This window comes from Canis lupus, chromosome 17 (genome assembly GCF_048164855.1).
Source record: "Canis lupus baileyi chromosome 17, mCanLup2.hap1, whole genome shotgun sequence".
In the NCBI taxonomy this organism is placed as follows: Eukaryota; Metazoa; Chordata; class Mammalia; order Carnivora; family Canidae; genus Canis; species Canis lupus.
This window is the reverse complement of record NC_132854.1, coordinates 1,461,030-1,483,569: the sequence shown is the minus strand read 5'-3', so window position 1 is coordinate 1,483,569 and position 22,540 is coordinate 1,461,030.

Sequence of the window (22,540 nt, the reverse complement as noted above, 5' to 3'; positions counted from 1 at the left end):
CTAGACCTCCATGTGTGCTAACACCAGGGTTTGCATCTGAGAAGCAGGAGCAGTGCTCTGAGCCCTCCTCCACACCCCTCAGCTGTTGTGGTGAAGCCCCCTTCTGTGCTGGGAGAGTGATACTCCACTGGCTCTCTCCTGCTGCTCCAGACAATGCACATTTTGTGACAGCAGGTGGATGGAGGGGCATCCTCTCCTTTTGTGAGCCAAGCTCCAGTTTGCAGCTCCTTCCTCCTAGATCTGGGCAGGCCCAGGGCTTATGGCTTGTAAGAACTAATGTTTCAGGTGCTTCTCTCTCAAGGAGAAAAGATGGAGCAGAAAGAGTTCTGGCTAAGCTCATCCTGTAACAGCATCTTTCTGCAGACCTGTAGCATGGTCCTTTACATCCAACCTGCAAATGTTAAGAGATACCTTCACTGGGATTTATTCATAAACTGCAACAGTAACTTCTATTTCTTTCCATAAGAAAGCAGAAGACTATACGGTTAGGAGTTCATCCAATGGATATTTTTTAGATATCTATTGCATACATGGTACTCTGCAAAGTATAACATACAAAACTAAAAAAAGATCCTGGTTATGATCCACACTTTCAAGAAAATTTCAAAAGAAGAATAAAGAAAGAAATTCTCAATTATGAAGGCAAGAGAGCAAACACCCAAACGCTGTGCAGTCTGGCAATGGGGCGGCAGGTCATACTCACCGAGGGCAGTGGGCATCTGCTTCTGACCAGGTCACAGATGGCGTCCAGAGAAAGTCTTCAAGAAAGAGGGGGGGGGGGGGTGGAAATGGCATTCCAGGTGGAGAACAGCATTTGCAAAGGTGCGAAGGCTTAAAAGAGGAAGTCTCTGTGAAGGGAGTGCAAGGATGTATACAGGAATGAGTGCCTTAATCATTCCGGGAGGAGAGTTGGGAGCTGCCCAGGGGAGATGGCATTTGCTCAGGGCCTCAAAACCAAGGCCACTTCTGGGAAGCCTGAGTAGCTTCTCTGGGCAGAGGGAGCAAGATAGCGTATGGGAGCTGCAATGTGCTTGGGGTGGGGGCCACCCCTGAGTATGATTGGCACAGAAGACTTGGAGCATGTGAAACAGGTGCTGATGCTGGGGAAGGTCAAGCTGGGGAAGGCGGGGCTCGATCATACTGCATGAATGTAGTTCATGATTCTATGTGATTCATGAAACTGCACGATTCTCCATCAGCAGGGACCTGATGAACGATTCTGAGCAGATGCATGAGGTTTGCAGTTATGGGCATGTTGCCATGCCCAAGATATCTCACTGCTGGGGCCATTTGCTTCTTGGTCCTTGAGAATTGTCATTGACAAGAATCTGAGAGCAACTGAACCCAGACAGAGGGAGAGACAGAGAGAGATTGATAGACAGAGATAGGTGAGAGAGACAAAGAGAGAGACACAGAGAGAGGGAGACAGGATGGCCACAGGAGGAGGGAGGGGTTCGAGTTGTGGCACTGGGGCTCCTGGAGGCAGATGGTCATGATATAAGGTGATAAAAGGAGGCCTATGTTGTTCTCCAGCCGATCAGAGAGGAGGGAGGCGTGAGGGACTGAAGGCAGGCCAGCCGCAGCCTGGTTGCTGAGCAAGGGCCATGCAGGGGTACAGGGCTTGGGGCTCAGGACAGGACCCACCACCCTCCCGTGTGGGCTGTGCCTGCAGGTGCGCGGGAGGCAGGACAAGTCAGACACCATCCTGCGCTCAGGAGCAAGAGGGCTCCGCAGACATGAGGTTTGTTGGGTAGGAATATTTTTCCAGGCTTTTTGAATAACAAAATCAAATTACCAAAGTTGATAAAACATAAAATGCTTCTCCTGCCATGATGGGCTTTTAATTAAAAGTTGGTGATAAAGTGCAAATACTTTAATTAAAGCCTACATATTTATCGATGTCATTTTCTGTTGATTTTTCAATGAATTAAAGACATGAAAACCAGATGAAACTATAGAGTTTCGAAGAGGCCTCTCAATACTTTTTGTATTCTGATCTGGAAAAGTATTTCCACTTTAAACCTTGTTAAAGCCACACTTGAAACACCCATGACTTAACAGTTAACACACACACACACACACACGGAGAACACATGGAGATGGTGTATCCATTCAAGATGAGGTTTTCCCTGCTTCTGATTTAACTGGTGGGAGAGCAGATGCAAGACAGGGCTGGCGGTGTGAAGCGTGTCAGCTCCCATGTCTTGCCCCACGTAACCCTTGCCCTTGGAGCTGCCAGCTGGGCTCCTAGCCTTCGACTGGAGGACCTTATAGGATCTGCACCACAACCAACATGCTATTTTGCATCCTGGCTGTGACCTCCTTCCTGATGGGGACTCTTGAGTGGGGGCTCAGGTTTCAGATCCACACGACCTGGCCCCAAAGACACACAAGCACTTGGCCTTGAGGCTTCACAGACTTTCTGAAGATAAACACAAAGAAGAAAGAGAAGTGCTTATCACCTATCAATGCTGATTACTGGGAAAAAAATAAAACAGTGGTGCCCCCCACATTTTCTCATGGAGAAATCATTCAAATTTCTTTTTCTCAAGCTAGTAGAAAGGGTCTGAAAAATGGTGTTAGCAGGCCAGCCTCACCTACCAGATCGCAGAAACAGTAAGAGCCACAGTCCTTGGTAAGAGAAAAGCCTGGAGAAGTGAGTTTCAAGTGGGTAGGAGAGAGGTGTGCCTGAGGTGGGCCTGCCTCCCACTGTCCTCCAGCCTGTTTCCAGCACCAGGAGGCTCACGTGGGATGAGCGATGACACACAAACTCAAAGGAGGGGAAGAAGTGAGGGAAGGTGGCACATGGGTCACAAGCCTCCTTTGAAGACTTGGAGGACACCAGACTCTAGTCCCACCAGGATGGGTGTTAGGTGCCCGAGGCCTGACATGCGCAGAGAGGAAGGAATGGGACATGTGAACTGTGGGGAGGGCCAACCAGCCCAGCAGGGGGGCCAGGGGATGACTTGTGTCCCCCAGACATGTTGAAACCCTGACCCATGGAAACTTGGATAGTGACCTTGTTTGAAAACTGGGTTGTTGCAGATGTGATTGGTTGGGGTGAGGCCAGCCTGGAGCAGGTGGCCCCCCTCCAACACCACTGTCCTGGTAAGAAGCAGAGACACCAGCAAGAATGCCACACGGGGAGGGAGGCAGAAAAGGGCGTGGTGCACCCCGTAAGCCCAGGAATGCGGAAGATCGCCAACAAATACCAGAGTCCAGGATGAGGCACAGAGGGGTTGCGTTCAGAGCGCTTCGGAGGGGAGAGCTGGCACCGTGATTTCAGCCTGCGGCCCGCGGAGCCGGGAGAGAGCGCACCTGTCGTGGACGCACCCATGTGCTTTCGCTGCTTCGTGCTGCGGCCCCAGGACACTGACCTGCGAGGAACCAGGGTCCCTGCGGGTGAGCCACCTGCGCAGAACCAAAGCACAGACGTCGTGCTCCCGCCGCTCCGTGCTGGGTGTGCAGCCTGAACCAGAGAGCCAGCCCGTGGGGATGGGGCCCTGAGGACCACCAGGTTGCAAAGGTGGGGAGCATGCATGGGACACAGAAGGCCCTGAGCGCGCTCTGCCTTCCTGCCCCCAGACCCACGTGTCACCAAACCCGGGCAGTGGGGAAAGGGGCTGGGTGGAGAGAACCGTGGACCTCATGGGAGGACTAGCACCTTCTCCCCACCCTGTCCTGGGCCCCTAGGGGAGCCAGGCAGGCTGGGAAGGCATGGGCACAGACAGGGGAGCTGGCTGCATGGCTCGGGAGGGGAAACCTGGCTGCCAGTTGTGCTCCCGTGCTCCCATAAGCACGGAAGAGTCACCTGCAGTCTGAGAGGAGGGGTGCCCAGACCAGCAGACAGCACTGGGGAACAGCAAGGAGGCTCTGTGCACAAGAAGCACCCCTTGAAGTGCTCACGCAGTCCTCCATCTAAAGAGGCCAGCAGTTCCCCCTTGAGTCCCCACCCTCCCACCTGTCATCGCCTGACTGTGCCCCATGCAGTCGCCCTGGAAACATCCAGACTCAGTGCATGGCCTGTTTTAACAACCCAAAGTTCCCCGTGGTGGGCTGTGGCTTCAGGCCGCGGAGGAGAGACCCTGGTGTGGAGATTTCAGATCCAGCTGCACCTCCATGTGGCAGCACGATTGCCAGTCAGTCTGGGAGATGGGCTTCAAGCCGTGTTGGTGAGGCTGGGTCTCACCTTGCATGACTGTAAACCAGGGTGGCTCTAACGCCTGCCACTCAGGTCCCCGAGCCTGTGACACACACACCCCCAGGGCCTTGGAGAGGCATGGGTGTGTCTTCACCCTAGGCTCTGAGCCCTGCTGGCTGGCAAGCCCCGATCCGGGGTTGTGGGGGCCCACCGGAGGGAACCCCTCACCGGACTCTCTGGAGCCCAGGCCATCTCAGGGCCTTGATGAGCCAGGCAGCTGGGTGCTTGCCTGAGAGCTGGCGGGCTTGCAGGCCCCTGGACGGTCGCCCACTCCCACCAAGCCGTCACCAGCTGTGTGACCCGCAGCAGCTGCCACGTGGCCTGGCCCCAAGTGGGCACCGAAGTGCCGCCGGCTGTGCCACCTCAGCTACCGGGCCTCCCAGAGGTGAGAGTCTGTCGCCATCACTCCAGAGCCCTCAGGGGGACATCGCATGATCTGACTTTGAGTATGAGGAACATACTCATTTGGAAATGACTTCAAAACTCCTCATGCACCAAGTGCAGCACCAGGAAGGAGACAAGACTTTAAACAGACTCTTGTAGACATATGTCAAAGCAGGCAATTTGGATATTAAAGTGCAAATGCTCTTTGTGGCTTTGGGGAGCAGTGGCAGCTCAGCCGCTGGGGACGGCCACAGCACACCCCTGTCCCTATCCTGCCAGCCCCTGGCCCTGGCCCCCTCTCAGCTAGAACTGGCGACACTGCCTTGTGTTCAGGGGTTCATTGTGTGTTCCCTGGCCCCTTCAGGACAAGAGGCTGGCCTCCATCTGCCTGTGTCTACAGCACCTGCGGCACTTGGGGGGCAGGGGCCATGGGGGGGAGTTAGGGGAGGGAGTAGAAGCCGACTCCCAGAAGTGGGCTGTGGAAACAGCTCTGACTGTTTCTGGGCCAGAACGGAGCTGGCACCCCTCGAGGCCTCCAGACCTGTTGCTTCCAGGACACAGGGGGGCTGGCTTTCCCTCTGTAATTCATGGAGGCCAGCACGACAGGTAGAAAGTTTTTATTTTTACTATATCTTAATTTCATTCCCTAGAAAGAAGACATCCTTTTAGGATTGCTTGAGGAGAGGCACTAAGTAAAAACTGTGAACAGCGTAAAGTGGTTCTTCTGATTTTATGGGATGGCCCCACCCTCAGGGAGGCTCTGGTGGAGTTTTATTTATTTATTTATTTATTTATTTATTTTTTAATATTTTATTTACTTATTCTTGAGAGACACACACACAGAGAGAGAGAGGGAGAGGCAGAGACACAGGCAGAGGGAGAAGCAGGCTCCATGCAGGGAGCCCGATGTAGGACTCGATCCCAGGACTTCAGGATCGCTCTGGGCCGAAGGCAGGTGCTGAACTGCCAAGCCACCCAGGGATCCCTCTGGTGGGGTTTTAAACGTGAAAATAACTCTAGTGCACAGACAGACACAGCTGCTTCCAGGGAAACTGGGCAATGTTGCCAACCGGCCTAGGACTCACCAGTGTTTTCAGAGAGGTAAAGACGTTGACTTTGGCCTTAACATGGAGCACTCAGGTCTTTGCTTTTTCTTGATGTAAACCTCCGAGCAGGGGTACCTGGGTGGCTCAGTGGTTGAGCATCTGCCTTGTGCTCAGGTCATGATCTCAGGGTTCTGGGATCGGGTCCCTCATCGGGCTCCCTGCTCAGTGGAGAGTCCACTTCTCCCTCTCCCTCTGCCCCTGTCTCTCTTTCTCTCTCTCAAATAAATAAATAAAACCTTTAAAAAACCAAGCCTCCCAGCACCTATTCGATAGTTGAAGAATCTGAGGCCAAGAGCTGTACCAATCTCCAGTTCAAAGCTTTAAGCTGTAAAGCCCTAAATTTGGGGGCAAAAAATTTTTCTGATCAAGGAAAATGTGATATTTTGCTTTTGATAAAAGATCACAGACCCGGCCATGAGTCTTTGGGCAGGAGTGTAGAGGACAAACCCAGGGCATCAGTGGGTCCAATGACCCCAGGGACATGCGTGTGATGTATCTCTTCTCTGGGAGTCAGGCCGCACTGGCTTCTTCTCCAAGATATGTTTGTGCTTAGAAACTGAGCCATCATTCTGTTCTCTGAGAAGCATAGAAGACAATTACTTAGGGATGTTCCAGAAATTCCCAAATACAAAGATTAATTATAGTCATTTTTAGATTCCATGAAAACAGTTGTTTAAGAGAAACGGCCATAAAACTGCTTTGTGATTGCACTCAATTTATCAAGGTACACGCAAATACAGTATAATTACTGTGGGTTTTTGGTTATTTGAATTAAGAAGTACTAAACTCATTTTGCAGCTATTTTGGGAAATAGCAGTAAGAAATGACTAATAGAATGAATGACTTCCTTTTTTGTGCAGATTTCAAAATACAAGCTTGGTACTATAGGGCATGAATGTGTGTGTGTGTGTATGTGTGCGCGCGTGTCTGTGCGTGCACGCCTGTGCCGTAAAATCAAGAGTCTTTTCCTCTTTTTCTTTTTCTATTTTTTTTTAAATCTCAGAAGGCAGCATATATGGGGGAAGGGGGGAGAGAAAGCAGAGTGCTCGAAGATGACATGTTCCTCAAGTGGCACTCACCAGTGGGAGTCACCTGTGGGAGCAGGACCGGGCTCTGCCCCCGGGGAGCCCCTGGGCAGCTCGGGAAGGTGCACTCCAAGGCGGGAGGCTCTTTCTCCAGCAAAGCAGAGCGCGGTTCCGTGTCCCTGGGCCTTGTGCTGAGTCCAGAAGACAACGGCAGAGCTTTAAGACTGTGTGCGAAGGCTCAAGGCTCTTTCCTTCTGCAACTGTGTTCTCAACACTGGCCACTGATCATCTTTCTCCCTCTCATGAGGCGTGTGTGCCCACATCATGACTGTTGACTTTGGCCCTTTATTTAATCTGGAATGTTACCATTTCAGAATCTCATATTAATGTTATTAATGTTCATAAAGTAAAGAATAATCTATTTCTTGGGGTGCCTGAGTGGTTCAGTGGGTGAGCCTCTGCCTTTGGCTCCAGGCATGATCCGGGGGTCCTGGGATTGAGTCCCGCATCAGGCTCCCCATGGAGAGCCTGCATCTCCCTCTGCCTGTGTCTATGCCTCTCTCTGTGTCTCTCATGAATAAATAAATTAAATCTTTTAAAGAAATAATAATCTATTTTTTGCAATCCAGTTAGAGACTTTGGGAAACATCTTTTCCAACCCTTACCTTGTATTCACTAAATATACAGCTTAAAATGGATATATCAATAAACCTGGCTTTTGAAACCACAGATGCAGGTTTAGCAATAATCTGTAGATGGTCCTCAGAATAAAGACGCTGGTCTTGCTGCCTCAGAGCACTTGCCTTTCATCTTTGAGCCCTCCATCCACTCCTGAAGAGTCAGCAGGGACGGGGACAGAGGACATCTGTTCCTGTGGGGACGATGTGGGTTCCCCAACCAGGACTTACCTACTTGCTTTGACTTTTTTTTCCCATAAGTCAAATTATCTTTTCTTAATTATCTTAGTTTTCTACTTAAGTATCTTACTTTTCAGTGCTGAAAATATCAGAAAATGTCATACTTATTATCATTAAAAGTCAGAGTAATGCACTTACAGGTAATAAACCGATGACTTACTCAGATCCCAAGGCATTTTTCTATTTTGCTTTTGCAAAGCAACGTTATTAATTATCTATTGCCTCAGCAGCAAGCAATGCCCATGCCACAGACCCTGTGAGTCAGCAGTTAGGGAGCGACCAAGCATACTGTTCAGTTCGGGGTCCCTCGTGGGGTTGTGTCCAGACCTCCGTGGGGCGTCAGCATGTCGGGGCTGATCCAGGTGAGTCTGTGTCGGAGAAACAGTTGGTGACACCTCAGGAGGATGAGAGTTAATGTGCAGACGTAAATTCTTCCTTGCCCTGTGCAGAATCTACCCAAGAAAGAGACTTTTTTATGCTGATAAAGATTTATAGCCACAGATGTTTATAGAGACATTATTATAAACCAGAAAACATTAGGGATACCCTAAAATGGCAACTCTGGACTGGAAACTTTCAGAGGTATGATGTACCCAGGACATCTGGGTGGCGATGAGGTATCGTCAAAGACATCGGAGCAAATGTAGACAGGATGGAGGCCAGCTCTTGGGAGACCCTAGAGAAGTGAAGAGATGGGAAGGTGTGGGGATGTGCAGAGGTGGAGGAGCCCGAGGTACCTCAGTTTCATCCTAGGATGACAGTGGCTCTGACGGAGGAAAAAGTGTGGAACCCGTGGGGGATGGTTGTGGACTATATACGTAGGAACCTAAACACAGAAAAATAAAAAACTAAGAAAAATGTCTGCATAGAAAAGAATAAGAAATCTACCGAAATGTCAGTTGTGGTTATCTTTGGCTAAGGATGTACATAATTTCCCCTTCATTTCAGTTTTAATTTAGAAAGTTATATGTTTACATTTTTATCAGAGGAGTAGGTCAATGTTTACTGTACCCTCTTTTTACTGAAACATTTGAAAAATTCACACGCATTAGAATTCCGTTGTTTTGAGGCACAGTAGTAAGAGTTTTGACAAATGCAAAGAGCAAATGCCGGTGTGTAATCACCATCACACGTGAAAGACAAAACAATCCCACACCCTCCCCACCTTTTCCATCCTTCGTGGTCAAACCCTGCCCACCTCTGGGAGTCTAGGCAGTGCTGAAGGGTTCTCTGTCCTCTGGCTCTGCTTTTCCAGAAGGTCACTTAAATGGAATCACACAGAGTGCAGCCATCAGCTTCCGGCTTCTCGTGCTCTGCACCTCACATCGGAGACCTCGCGCATCTGAGCAGCCTGCATTTATAAGAAACTTCCAGCCTGTGTTTCAGAATGGCTGCATCACTGTGCATTGTATGAGAATTCCAGTCACCTCATATCCTCGCTGACACCTAGTATTGTAATCCCTTTTTTTTAGCTGTTTAATAGACACATTAAATATACTAAATATAGAGGCATCTCACTGTGGTTTATAGTTTGCAACTCCCTACTGTCTAAGGGTATTGAGCATTTTCTCATGTGCTTGTTGGCATCAATATATCTACTTTGGTAAAATCTGCTTGCAAATACTTTGCCAATCTTATTATCGGGTTGTTTGGTTTCTTATTACCAAGTTTTGAAGCTTCTTTTATACTCTGTATACAAGTCCTTTGCCAGACATGTGATTTACAAATATCTTTCCTAATCTGGATCTTTCTCTCTTAAGAGTGATGGGGGCAGGGCAGAAGTTTTTAATTTTGATGAAGGCCAGTGTATATCTCCATTGTCCTTTGTGGATTATGCTTTTGATGCTGCATTTAAGACCTTTTCATTGACCTCAAGTCACAAAGGTTGTCTCCTATATTTTCTAAAAGTTTTACAGTTTTATGTTTTACATTTGGGGCAACCATCAATTCTGAGTTAACAGATACAGGCCTTTTATTTTTTTCATACAAAGTCAAGTGTTTCCAGTGCCATGTGTTGAAAAGACTGTTTTCCCTATATTTTTTGGGTCCAAAATCAATTGACCGTATCTGTGTGCCTCTCTTTCTAGTGATTGATGTACCCGTCCTTTTGCCACAACACTGTCTTGATTCTGGGAGCTTTAAAGTAGGTGTATCAAACTCAGGTGGTTTTAATTTTGTTCTTTTTCAAAATTGTTTTGGTAATTCTAGTAATCTTGCCCTCTCATGTCAATTTTAGAGTCAGTTTGTCTATTCTTAAAGAATCCTGCTGGGGCTTGGAATGGGATGGTCTTGGCTCCACAGATCATCTTTGGAAGAATTGATGTGCTAACTATGTTAAATCTTCTAGCCTGTGCACTTTTCTCCATTGTTTGGGCCTTTGATTTCTTTTGTTAGTGTTTTATAGTTAACAGCACACAGATCCTGCATATATTTAGTGATACAAATACCTAAATATTTCATTTTTCATGCTACCATTGAAATGATAGTTTTATTAATTTTCAAAAGTTTTAAAAATTCTTTATTTAAAATCAATCAATATAATATATATGTATATATACTGTATGTATATATACACACATTGCATTATTAGTTTCAGGAGAATTTAGTGATTCATCATGTATATGCAACACCCAATGCTCATACCATCACATGCCCTCCTTTATGCCCATCTACCAGTAACCCCATCATCCCACCCTCCTCCTCTTCAGCAACCCTCAGTTTGTTTCCTATGATTAAGAGTCTCTTATGGTTTGCCTCCCTCTCTGACTTTGTCTTATTTTATTTTTCCTTCCCTTTTCCTATGTTCATCTGTTTTGTTTCTTAAATTCCACGTATGAGTGAGATCATATATTTGTCTTTCTCTGACTTATTTCACTCAGCATAATATCCTCTAGTTCCATCCATGTCATTGCAAATGGTAAGATTTCACCCTCTCTGATGGCTGAATAATATTCCATTGTGTATATAGACCACATCTTCTTTATCTAATCATCTGTTGATGGACATCTGGACTGTTTCCATAGTTTAGCTAGTGTGGACATTGCTGCTATAAACATTGGGGTGCAGGTACCCCTTCAGGTCAATACACTTGTATCTTTGGAATAAATATCCAGTAGTGCAATTGCGGGGATGTGGGGTAGCTTTATTTTTAACTTTGTGAAGGGATGCCTGGGTGGCTCAGCGGTTTAGCGCCTGCCTTCAGCCCAGAGCATGATCCTGCAATCCCGGGATTGAGTCCCACATTGGGCTTCCTGCAGGGAGCCTGCTTCTCCCTCTGCCTGTGTCTCTTCATCTCTCTCTGTGTGTCTCTCATGAATAAATAAATAAAATAAAAAAAAAACAACTTTGCGGGGACCCTCTATACTGTTTTCCAGAGTGGCTGCACAGTATGCATTCCCACCAACAGTGTAAGAGGGTTCCCCTTTCTCCACATCCTCGCCAACACCTGTTGTTTCCTGACTTCTTCATTTTAGCCATCTGACCACTGTGAGGTGGTATCTCACTGTGGCTTTGATTTGTATTTCCCTGATGACAAGTGATGTGGAACATTGTTCCATGTGTCGGTTGGCCATCTGGAAGTCTTATTTGAAGAAACATCTGTTCATGTCTTCTACCCATTTCTTGACTGGATTTTTTGGGTTTTGGGTGTTGGATTTGATAACTTCTTTGTAGACTTTGGATACTAACCCTTTATCTGATAAGACATTTGCAAATATCTTCTCCCATTCTGCATGCTGCCTCTTAGTCTTGTTGACTGTTCCCTCTGATTTGCAGAAGCTTTTTATCTTGATGAAGTCCCAATAATTCAATAGTTCATTTTTGGCTTTTGTTTCCCTTGCCTTTGAAGACATGTGTAGTAAGAAGAAGTTGTTGTAGCCAAGATCACAGAGATTGCTGCCTGTGTTCTCCACTAGGATTATGATAGATTCCTGTATGACATTTAGGTCTTCTATCCAGTTTGAGTTTATCTTTGTGTATGGTGTAAGAGAATGGTCCAGTTTCATTCTTCTGCATGTGGTTGTCCAGTTTTCTCAACACCATTTGTTTAAGAGACTGTCTTTTTTCCATATTCTTTTCTGCTCTGTTGAAAAGTAGTTGACCATAGAATTGAGGGTCCATGTCTGGGCTCTCTGTTCTGGTCCATTTATTTATGTTCAGTTTTTGTGCCAGTACCACACTGTCTTGATGATCATAGCTTTGTAACACAGCTTGAAGTCTGGAATTGTGATGCCTCCAGCTTTGGTTTTCTTGTTAGACATTATTTTGGCTATTCAGGGCCTTTTGCAGTTCCAAACAAGTTTTAGTATGGTTTGTTTCAGCTCTGTGAAAGTACTGATGGTATTTTGATAGGGATTGAATTCAATGTGTAGATTGCTCTGAGTGGCATAGACATTTTAACAATAGTTGTTCTTCCAGTAATGGTAGTTTTAAAAAGTTTTATTTCTAGTTGTTTATTTCTAGTATATAGATATATAGTTGATTTGGGGAGGGGGTGGATATTGACTGTGTATCCTGTGACCTTGCCCTCAACTAGGACTTTTTATGTAGATTCCACAGGATTTGTGATGGACATGACCATGTCCTCTGTGAATAGAGACTGTTTATTTCTTCCTTCACAATCTGTAGGTTATATTTCATTTTAATGGCAAGGATTTCCAGTATGATGTCAAATAGAAAACAAAAGTGCTGAGACTAGACAATCTTATTTTGTTCCTATTTTATGAGAGAAAGCGTTCCATCTTTATTCTTAGGTACGATGTTATATAGATATAGGCTTTTCACAGATTACCTTTATCAGGTTAAGGAAGTTCCCTCTTATTCCTAGTTTGTTGGGGTTTATATTGAGCATGGATATTGCTTTGTCTGAACCTAATGAGATGATCATATGAGTTTTCTTGTTTTGTTAGTACAACGATGTTTATTGATTCCTAAATGTCGAGCCTGCCTTGCATTCTTGGGGTAAACCCCACTTGGTCATGATATATTGTTCTTATTATAAATTGCCAAATTTTATTTACTATTTTTTTCTTTGTTTTTTTACTGAGGAGTTCTGTGTCTAATGTCCATGGGGAATATTGGTCTGCAGTTCTCTAATAACATCTTTGTGTTTTATATCAGGGTAATGTTGACCATATAAAGTGAGCTGGGGAGAGCTCCCATCTCTTTCATTTTTTGGAAGATATTGTGTAAATCAGTATCATATCTTGATTAGATGTTTGGTAGAATTTTCCACTGGAGCTATCTGAATTTAGAGGGCTATTTTTTTTAAGTTTTTGAGTATGACCTCAATTTCTTCAGTAGATATGGGGCTATCTCTTTCTTTTTAGGTGAGTTTTGGTTGTCTTTCAAGAGATTGGTCATTTCATCTAAGCAATCAAGTATGGTTAAAGAGACGTTCTCAGTATTTCCGTATTAGTTCCTGACATCTCTTGGCTTGTGGTGACAGCCTCTCCCCTCCTCCTGATGTCCCCCACTGTATCTTGTCTCTTTTTCTCTCAGTTAGTCTAACTGGGACCTTATCATTTCACAGATCTCTCTCAAGAACCAGCTACTGGTTTCATTAGCTTTCTCTGTTGCTTTCTGTTTTCATTCCATAGATGTTTACTTTATTATTTTCTTCCTTCTGTCCACTTTGGTTTACTTTGTTCTTATCTTTCCAGTTTCTTAAGGTGGGAAGCTAGAGTCATGGTTTGAGACATTGCTTATTTTTAGATGTGAACATTTAAATCTTATGCTCTTTGTTTAAGCACTGATCCACCTGCATCCCCCTATTTTTGATATGTTGTGTCTTCGTTTTTACTCAGATAAAAATATTTTCTAAGTTTCCTTGATACTTCTTTCTTGACCTATGGGTAATTTAAAAATGTGTTGTTTAATATCCAAATAATCAGAAATTTTCCAGGTATCTTTTTGTTACTGACTTCCTTCTTTTTTAAAAAAAGACCTATTTATTTATTTATTTATTTATTTATTTATTTATTTATTTATATAGAGAGAGTATGTGTGTGTGTGTGTGTGTGCGTGTGTGCAGGTCCACGTTCAGGTGGAAGGAGGGGCAGAGGGAGACAAGCAGAGTCCCCACTGAATGCAGATCCTGACAGGGGGCTCCACCCCATGACCCTGAGATCATGACCTGAGCCAAAACCAAGAGTCAGACACTTAACTGACTAAGCCACTCAGAAACCCCCTGACTTCCTTCTTAATTCCACTGTGTTAAACAGTGCAATTTATATGGCTTCAATTGTTTTAAATTGTTAAAGATATGATTACTGGCATATAGCATGAGTCGTCCGGTGGATGCTCCACGTAGCACTGCTGTAGGGCTGCTCCGTGACGTTCTAGGCAATTTCCTGTCTACTTTGTCTACTGATTGGTCAGTTGTCTCAGGGCTGTTGTCCTCTAGTTGTTTTTCCTTTTGAAAACTGGCCAGATTTAGATTGCTTTTTGTATGTCAAGCAAGTTTAGATTCCATCCTGGACACTTCGAGTGTTACATTGTGAGATTCTGGATCTTGTTGAAATCTTGAGGATGTTGATTCTTGCTGGTTAGTCTCAGCAGGCACTCAACCTTGTTAGGTTCAAAATGCAAATTTCTCCTGACTTTTATGGATGGTGATCCCAATGCCACCTAGGTTTGCAAAGCCTGTGCTATGCTGCTTGGGGCTGGCCCTCACCTGCACCATGGTGATGGCTTATGTCATGGCTCAATTTCCACAGATTTTCTTGTGTTTCTGGTGTGTTGCTAGCATGTGAGCTTCCTACAGAATCAGGGAATCCCTTTCTCCCCTCTGAAATTTCTCCCATACTTGGCAGCATCTAGTGGTCCCTTTTCCAAATGCCTCTGGCTGGATAAATGGAATTTGCTCAGAATTTCTCTAGAATTTTGGCTGTTTGGGGGCCAAAGAACAATAGGAAAGAGAGAGAAAAAGATAACAAGGATTTCTTTCATTCTTCATACAACAGAATCCTTTTCCCTGGATCCTGCATCAACAGAGATGGGTTTTTCTCTTGGGATATTAAGTGGTGGCACTGTGACAGTGTAGATCCAAGTTGGGGCTGGCCTCAGGGTGGGGCCAGAAGAGAAAAATACATACATAGAAAGAAAAATAGGAATTAGCCCTAGAACCTCTGGCTCACAAGGCTGACTTCTACAGTCCTTTGGAAAAAACCTTGGGTTTCTCCTGGAGTTTTGATGCACATGCCTGGCGGTGAAGAGGTCCCCAGTGAGTGCACCTTTGGACCAAAGCTGACAGATTTGAAGAGGAAAGGAGGCACCAGAAAACTCACCACCAACATAGTGACTGTTCTTCGAGTGTGTGGGCTCTCCCCAGCCTGCCTTCTCGTGTTCACTGTCAACGGCCAGATCACTGCATTTAATATTTTGTCCAGAATGTCCTGTATACTGGGGGACACAAGGCAATAATGTCTCACAGCCTCTCAACCACCAGAAGCCCACTCATTTTTCAGCTTTTTTGTACTTTCCACCATAAGAAGCTATTCTGAATTCAAGACCTAGAATCAGATTTTCTCCAAGGAGTCTTGCTTTCTTTGACAGGAGTTTATATGAAAAAAAAAAAAAAAAAAGGAGTTTATATGAGCAGATCTAGGTGGTGGTGCACTCGCTGCTTGTGATGTGCAATGCTTCTAGGAGCGTGTAATGGATGGAGCTGGGGACTGAAGCTTGGGCTCCTACTGGCACGTGCAGCGTGAGCAACCCCTACAGGCCCACCCTCAGCTTCCCCACTCCACACTCATCTCCTTTCCTCCTCACACCCCTGGTTCCAAGAATCCAGAGGATCTGCTCACCTGCTCTAATCTCCAATGGATCCACATTCAGAGCCAGCCCATCAGTACTAACCCACAAAGCAAAGGTCATCATTTCTTTGTGGTTCTTTTTGTTGTCTGTGGTTTAAATCTAGAAAACACATGTCAGGTGCTGTGAGAAATCTCAACCTGTTCTCCTTCCATCCGATTGCCACTCACCCCAGAGGCAAATATTTTTGTTTGTTTGGTTTATCCATCCCGGGGTTCTTTTTACAAAATAGATGTGTGTATGTGTGGGTGTGCGTGTATGTGTGTGTGTATTGTTTCCTCTTCTCTCTTACAGAAAAGGTAACATGCATGTATACCCTTTGACACCTTGTCCTTCCCCAAGAAGCATGCACTAGAAATCCCTCCAGGTCAGCTCATGGAAGGTCATCAGAATAAGCCCGTGAGGTGCTAGGAGGCCCCTGGGGCCAGGCTACACTCGACTGGCTCTCTGTCCCATCCTGGCAACAGGCCTGGCCTCACACCAGGGTGGCTTCTTACCCATTGTGATAAAAACTCCAGCCTACAGCTCACTCTTTGTTCTCCTGTGTCAGAGGGGCCTTCACTGTCTTCCCTCTTCCCTCCTCTCCGTATCATGGGTAGGAAATTACAGAAATCCAGAGCCACCATTAACCATCTTCTGCTCCACTGGTTGGCCCTCTTTCCTCATCTTGTTAATGTCTTTCATTGACTTGTCCTTGCAGAAATACACTAAGTCCTGGGACACCTGAGTGGCTAAGTGGTTGAACATTTGCCTTCAGCTCAGGTTGTGATCCCAGGATCCTGGTTTCGAGTCCTGATTCAGGTTCCCTGCAGGGAGCCTGCTTCTCCCTCTGCCTATGTCTCTGCCTCTCACTGTGTGTCTCTCTTGAATAAATAAAATCTTTAAAAGAAGAAATACACTAAGTCTTGTGCTATATCTGCTTATATTTGCCTATTTCCCCATAGTAAGCCCCTCAAGTAGGCATGATGCCAATGGGAAAGTACTCCCCATGCACTCACAGCGGGTGTGGCCTTGAGGACACTCTAAAGAAGCTGCAGTACTTGGTCTGGTCATGCGATTCTGGATTCTTGGGCGGGACCCAGTCTGAGCAGCAGGCTCCCTGGATCTTTGAAGCCCGTGCAACGAACAGGAGGAAGAGGCGTCACAGGCGCCAGTTTGCTGTGGGTGACAGGACACAGTGCAGAGCTCTTCAAGCTGTAGGGCTTCACTGTCCATTTGCACTCGCTGGGCCTTCATTCCGACTGCCCTACCAGCAGATGCTCTGTCGCTCCTGGGGATGTGGTCTTTGGTTGTTCACTTACCCGGAGTCCGGGCCTGGATTCCCCCCATACTGGGCAGCCTGCCTCTGCAGCACCTGGTCGTTCACAACTAACAGCACTCAGGGACTGGAGCACCAGCCCCCGCCCCCATCCCCAGCCCCTCTGAGCTGAGCCTTTCCCCACACTGCTCTACCACAGCTGCCTGATATGGAGTCTTTCTGTTTTGCTATTCTCTGACTCTTTTAGATAAAAAAAGCATGCCACACAAACCCTAATATCATACTTTTAAAAATCAACATAATAATGCCCTGAATAGATAATAAAGGTCACAGGCTTTTCTATCAGGGAGGGAGCGGGGTGTCAGGCTACAGGTGGGAGCTCCCGGCCTGGTGTTGTGTGAAAGGTGGGTAGGGTCAGCAGAAAACCTCACACAGGGGAGTCAGCCGGGCAGGAACATCATGTTGAGAACGTATGGACGGTAACATACTCAGAAAAGGTGAGTAACGTTTAGAAACCAAATTAAAAAAAATACTTACAAGGACACCTGCAGACATGCTCCCAGGCTGGGAACACATAGGCTCCTGAGGCAGAAAGAAGGGGCATCTGGGGCACAGGGCTGTGAGTCATCCTTGTTCGAATTGTTAGCAGCCCTAAATCTGATCTAAACATGCATTTTCCAAGTCTCTAATGGCAGGTAAGAGATACTGGCTCAAAAACTAGCTGATGAATTAGTCTAACACAGCTCCATTGTCTCAATAATAAAGTGACATCCAATGTTTAAAATAAGGATCCTGTGCACCGCAAAACCATGAGGTGACTTTAACACAAATTAAATTATGCTCCATGTTCCTTTATGGATAAGTTCCTTTATAGGGTAAGCTTATTTCTCTGGGAGCTGGTGATCTCAACACGCCCAGACACCTGGCCTGGTACCGCGCCCCCCCCCCCCCGGAGCCTCGCCCCACTGCCAGCCCCTTCCTTCCCCATGCTCCAGACCCACTCAAGGTCCCTGTGTGTCCCCACCTCTCTCCCAGCTGGCCCAGCTAGACCGGAGCCTTCTGCTTCCAGACCATTCTCCACAAGGCATGACCTCTTGGGTCATCCCTCAGATCTCAAGACTTCCTTGCCAAACACCCTCCCCTCCACCCTGGGCCCCAGAAGCCTTCCCTGGCACCCACACCCAGGTCAGTTCAGCCTCCTCTGGCTTAGCCATAGGACCCTGCAGCCAAGCCGTGTCCACATCAGGGTGCCCGCCCTTGCCGTTCCCTCTGCCCAGAGAGCTGTTCCTGCTAGCAGGACTTGGCTTGCATGTTCCCTCCAAGGGGCCACCATGGAGGCACACTCTTGGTGCTGTGTCACATGCTTTGGTGTCCTTTACTGGGAACAGCCCACTGCATCTGCGCCTCAGTGTGCAAGGAGATAATTCCTCTCTTCTTTACCTTTGTCTAGTTTACAATAGTGACAGAGCTGCCCAGGCTCATCTCCGCCCTGAGGAGGGGGGTGGAATCCAGCGCCTGGCATGGCACAGGTGCCCAGAAACATTCATCTGTTGGAACAGCAAACATCAAGTCTCCTGAAGCAGAGGAATCCAGTCTCCAGCCAAGAGTGACCACGAGGGTTTGTTTCAACTATTTTAGCATTTATGTAGATAATTTGTCCCTGAGGCTGTCAGGTGCTGTAGAGAGGTAGGATGACAGATGGATGGACAGATGGACAGATGTTCCCACACCTGCTGCCTGGGCAGGTGACTGTCACCAGGGCAGGGAGGGCAGGAGAGACTGCTGACCGTGGCCCGGTAGCCTGGAGGGAGAGCGGGGCTGGGGCGCTGCAGGCAGATGCCGCTCGGCTGGGCAGGCGAGGGACCACTTCCGAATTTCCTGCTCCTTGGCAGGTGAGCCTCTGTGTCATCAGATCTAATTAGATCTAAACCAAAATACGCCCTTGGGAAGCACAGGACCCGCGTTACCCAGAGCCACAGCAGATGTCTTCCTGGGTTAAGGGTCCATCCTCTGCCACCAACTCCCAGCTGCACCAACCCTGTGCTCACTCCCAGATGAGTGATGGTCAAGATGCCTGTGCCTTGGGGCACCTAGGTGGCTCCGTCAGTTGAGTGTCAGACTCTTGATCTCAGCTCAGTCTTGATCTCAGGGTCTTGATTGCTGGGTATGGAGCCTACTTAAAAAAAAAAAAAAAAAAAAAAAGAAAGAAAGAAAGGGGATCCCTGGGTGGCTCAGCAGTTTAGCGCTGCCTTCGGCCCAGAGCGTGATCCTGGAGACCCGGGATCGAGTCCCACGTCGGGCTCCCTGCATGGAGCCTGCTTCTCCCTCTGCCTGTGTCTCTGCCTCTCTCTCTCTCTCTCTCTCTCTCTCTGTGTGTGTGCTCTCATGAATAAATAAATAAAATCTTTAAAAAAAAAAAGCAAAGAAAAGAAAAGATGCCTGCACCTTGCTGACATGCTTGGGGCATGCTCTGTGGCATGACTTACCATCTGCACCTGTCCCTTTTAAGGCATTATTAGCATGTCATTACCCAGTCTACGTCTGGCAAAGAGGTTTGTACATAGCAAGGGCTCGATGTATTTCTGATTAAGGACAAACTGCATCTCTGTAATCCTGCGTCATATGGTACATGTACTCCTCGTGGTGACTGATAAGTTTCTTGTGTTATAAATAAAGCTTGAATTCTTGCATGTCCACGTGGGTCAAACGGGACGGGTCCTCACCAGCACATCCCTGGCTCCATGTGTTACTTGCTATGGTAAACGTCCTCACACTTCACAAGTAAAGACACATGGAAAAGAGACAGGTGAGTGGGTCCTTGGCACGGCATTGGCTAAACCTCCATGTGGAGAGGCACTTGGTCCTGGCTCTTCAACAATTCCACAAGGAACCCTGGTGGCCTCCTGATTCTAGGAGCCTGTAATTCATCAATGATTTCTTCAATGTAACAGGGGAGGGGTGTGCCCCGTTGAGGTACAGGCATCTGCAGATAAGCGCAGAGGGGACATGGCCAGGCCTCCCTCCGTGGGGGTTGTAAGAGCTTCCCAGAGCCTCCTCCATCAGAACCTTAGGAAATAGGATTGAGATTTGCTGGTGTGATGTGAAAGCGGTTATGGCATCATCTCCGTGACTGCTGAACTCCTGACTTGATCTTGAGGGGCTCGGCCGGGCCGGGCTGCAGGGAGTAGAGGTTCCCTCTCTGTCGTCGGGTGTCCTCACCCAGAGGACCACGTTTCTAGAGACAATGTGGTGCCCTTTTCTCCTGAGTGTCCCCGGAAGCACTGGGCAGGAGTAACAACACTCCCCCGGGAGAAGGGGGACGCTAGAGCCTCGGTCTCAGATCTAAAATAACCACCATTTCTAGACGCCGCGTGAAGACGGACACGGAGACAGCCGAGCCGGGGTGGTGCTGAGCGCGCCGGCTGCGGGCGAGGGGAGAGGCGCGCTGGGAGTGTGCACCCACCCCAGCCCGCACACGGCTGACGTGGCCGTTGGGGTAGGGGCCCCGCTGCACAGGGACGGGGCACAGACTGCGGCTGCCGTTCCACAAAGCCACGATGCCGTGTCTCCTGAAGCCCGCAGCAGGCAATCGGCTTGTTGTGCCCATTACTTTCATTTCACTTTTTTAGTAATTAGTGTTTATTATGTTTCGCACAAGTGTCATTCCGTGACTGGTTGGAAATTAAAGATGAAAGACTAGCCCTTGGCTAGTCTTGGGCGGGGCAGTGTTACGGGGCAGCACCCTCGAGGCCTTCCCTGGGAGAGGACAACAGGACATGCCTTCCCATGGGGCTGACTTTTATGGCTCACTTTTTAAACTTTTTTTTTTTTGAAGCCATCTCTAGGTGCCAGCTTCTCTGTTCTTCCTGTTTGGTAAACTTGAGGAGTCATGGAAAAGGGCTGCTCACAGGCAGCGCCCCTTCCATCCTGGCACTCCCAGCTGGGAGACCGTCCCAGAGACCCTGAGAAACGGCCTACCCGCGAACAGGGGCCCTGAGAGTCCCAGCTTGTGCCATGAGCCACCTGCACGCTGGGCCCTGCCCTCGCCAAATGCCCCCTGAGTTAGCGGTGAGCACTGACCAGCTAACAAGAAGGTTACTCCCCCAGTTGACTGTGCATTAGTTATTTGGACCTTAGAATACTTTTTATGGAAATAGTGTTAGAAAGTGACATTAGGTTCCCAGGTAAACCTATCAAAGCCTACTGAACCCACTATCTAGCTCAGGTTTTTTTTTAAAGATTTTATTTATTTATTCATGACAGAGAGAGAGAGAGAGAGGCAGAGACACAGGCAGAGGGAGAAGCAGGCTCCATGCAGGGAGCCCAACGTGGGACTCGATCCCGGGTCTCCCCCCGCCCCTGAGCTTGCACACAGTGCCTGGAATTCTGTCTGAAATTCTAATGAGACGTTGAAGTCAGGGAACCCCTGCCCCACTTCTTGGGGTTCTTTCTGCCCATCCGGCAGCCATGCTGGAGCTTCTTCCCCAAAGAGGAGCCTGGAGGCAGTGCCCCTGCCAAGGGCGAGCCCTTGCGTGATCTGTTCCTAGGGATGATTATGAAAGGCAGCGCCAAGGCCTGAATTGGCCACGTGATTTTATTCCAAAATTTCTCTACGTTTTCCATTTTGAGCTGAAAGTGAAAATAAGCCTTTGGCTTTATTGTGGCTACTTCCACTCATTTATATTGTCAGAAATTATTACTTCTCCTCATTCAAAGAGTCGTTTATCAATTTGCTAAATAGGGCTTACCATTTAAATGTCGAACGTGTCATAAGTCTTCATTCACACCAGCGAGTGATGCTCAAATGCACTCACAAACAGGAATTAAAATAAGTGGGGGTTTTGTTTGCTCACTTATTCAGCCCTCCGTATCATTTTCCAACACGGAGCAAAAGAAGTCTCCGCTCACCTCCCCCAGGTCTGGCCAGGAGGGCAGCCAGCCTCCCCGGCGCCGGCCGTCATGGGGCTGTGCGGCCCGGGGGCGCCCGAGCGGGTCAGCTGCGAAATCTGCTGCCCACACAAGGACACGGGAGTTTGCGGGATCTTTCCTATTAGAACTAGGAACAAAGTCCCAATGATAACTGAATAGTTAATTCTGCTTCAAATCCTTTTTTCCTTAATAGAGTTCATTACACAAAGAAGTCTCAAATGCCTTTTGTTTTTGTTTTGTTTTGTTGCGGCAACATTTGCCAAAGATTCGGGCGACCCATTGTTTCACTCGGAGCGCTCGGGAATCAAGTGATGAGTGAGGCTCCCTTCCCCGTGCTCACGTGTTCTGAGATGGACAGGGCCCCACGCAAGCCAAGTCATCTCCCCCCTCCAGGCTCGAGTGACCGGGGATTATCAAACTTGGGCAAGCGGCTCCTTCCAAAGGGGCTTCTTCAGTAAGCACAGGTAAATTATCACTAAGGGGTGGAAGTCGAAATAAGTGTATAAACGGTTAGAAGCACCATCCAAGCTTGGCTAACAAGCAAGACTGCTTCACGTCACGTTGGCCAATGGCATGACCTCCAGGAGAACTCAGGCTGTCCGCCCAGTGCAGGTGGCCGGTGAGCGGCTGTGGAGCGCTGCCCGACCCACAGCGATGTGTGTACACAGACACGCGTGCACATAAAGTCCTGTTTGCCAAACTTGCAGTAATTTATGTAATTATACACATAATGTATTTTAACCAAATACACAAAGATCTTTATAATGCCACTTAGGGTCTAGATTTAACTTAAACCACTACTTAGTCTATCTCTCTAATAGGATACTAAAAGGGAATTTTATGACAACATTATCAGTAGCATTTTGCTGATAATTAGAATAACAATAATAATACTGAGATATTTTTTC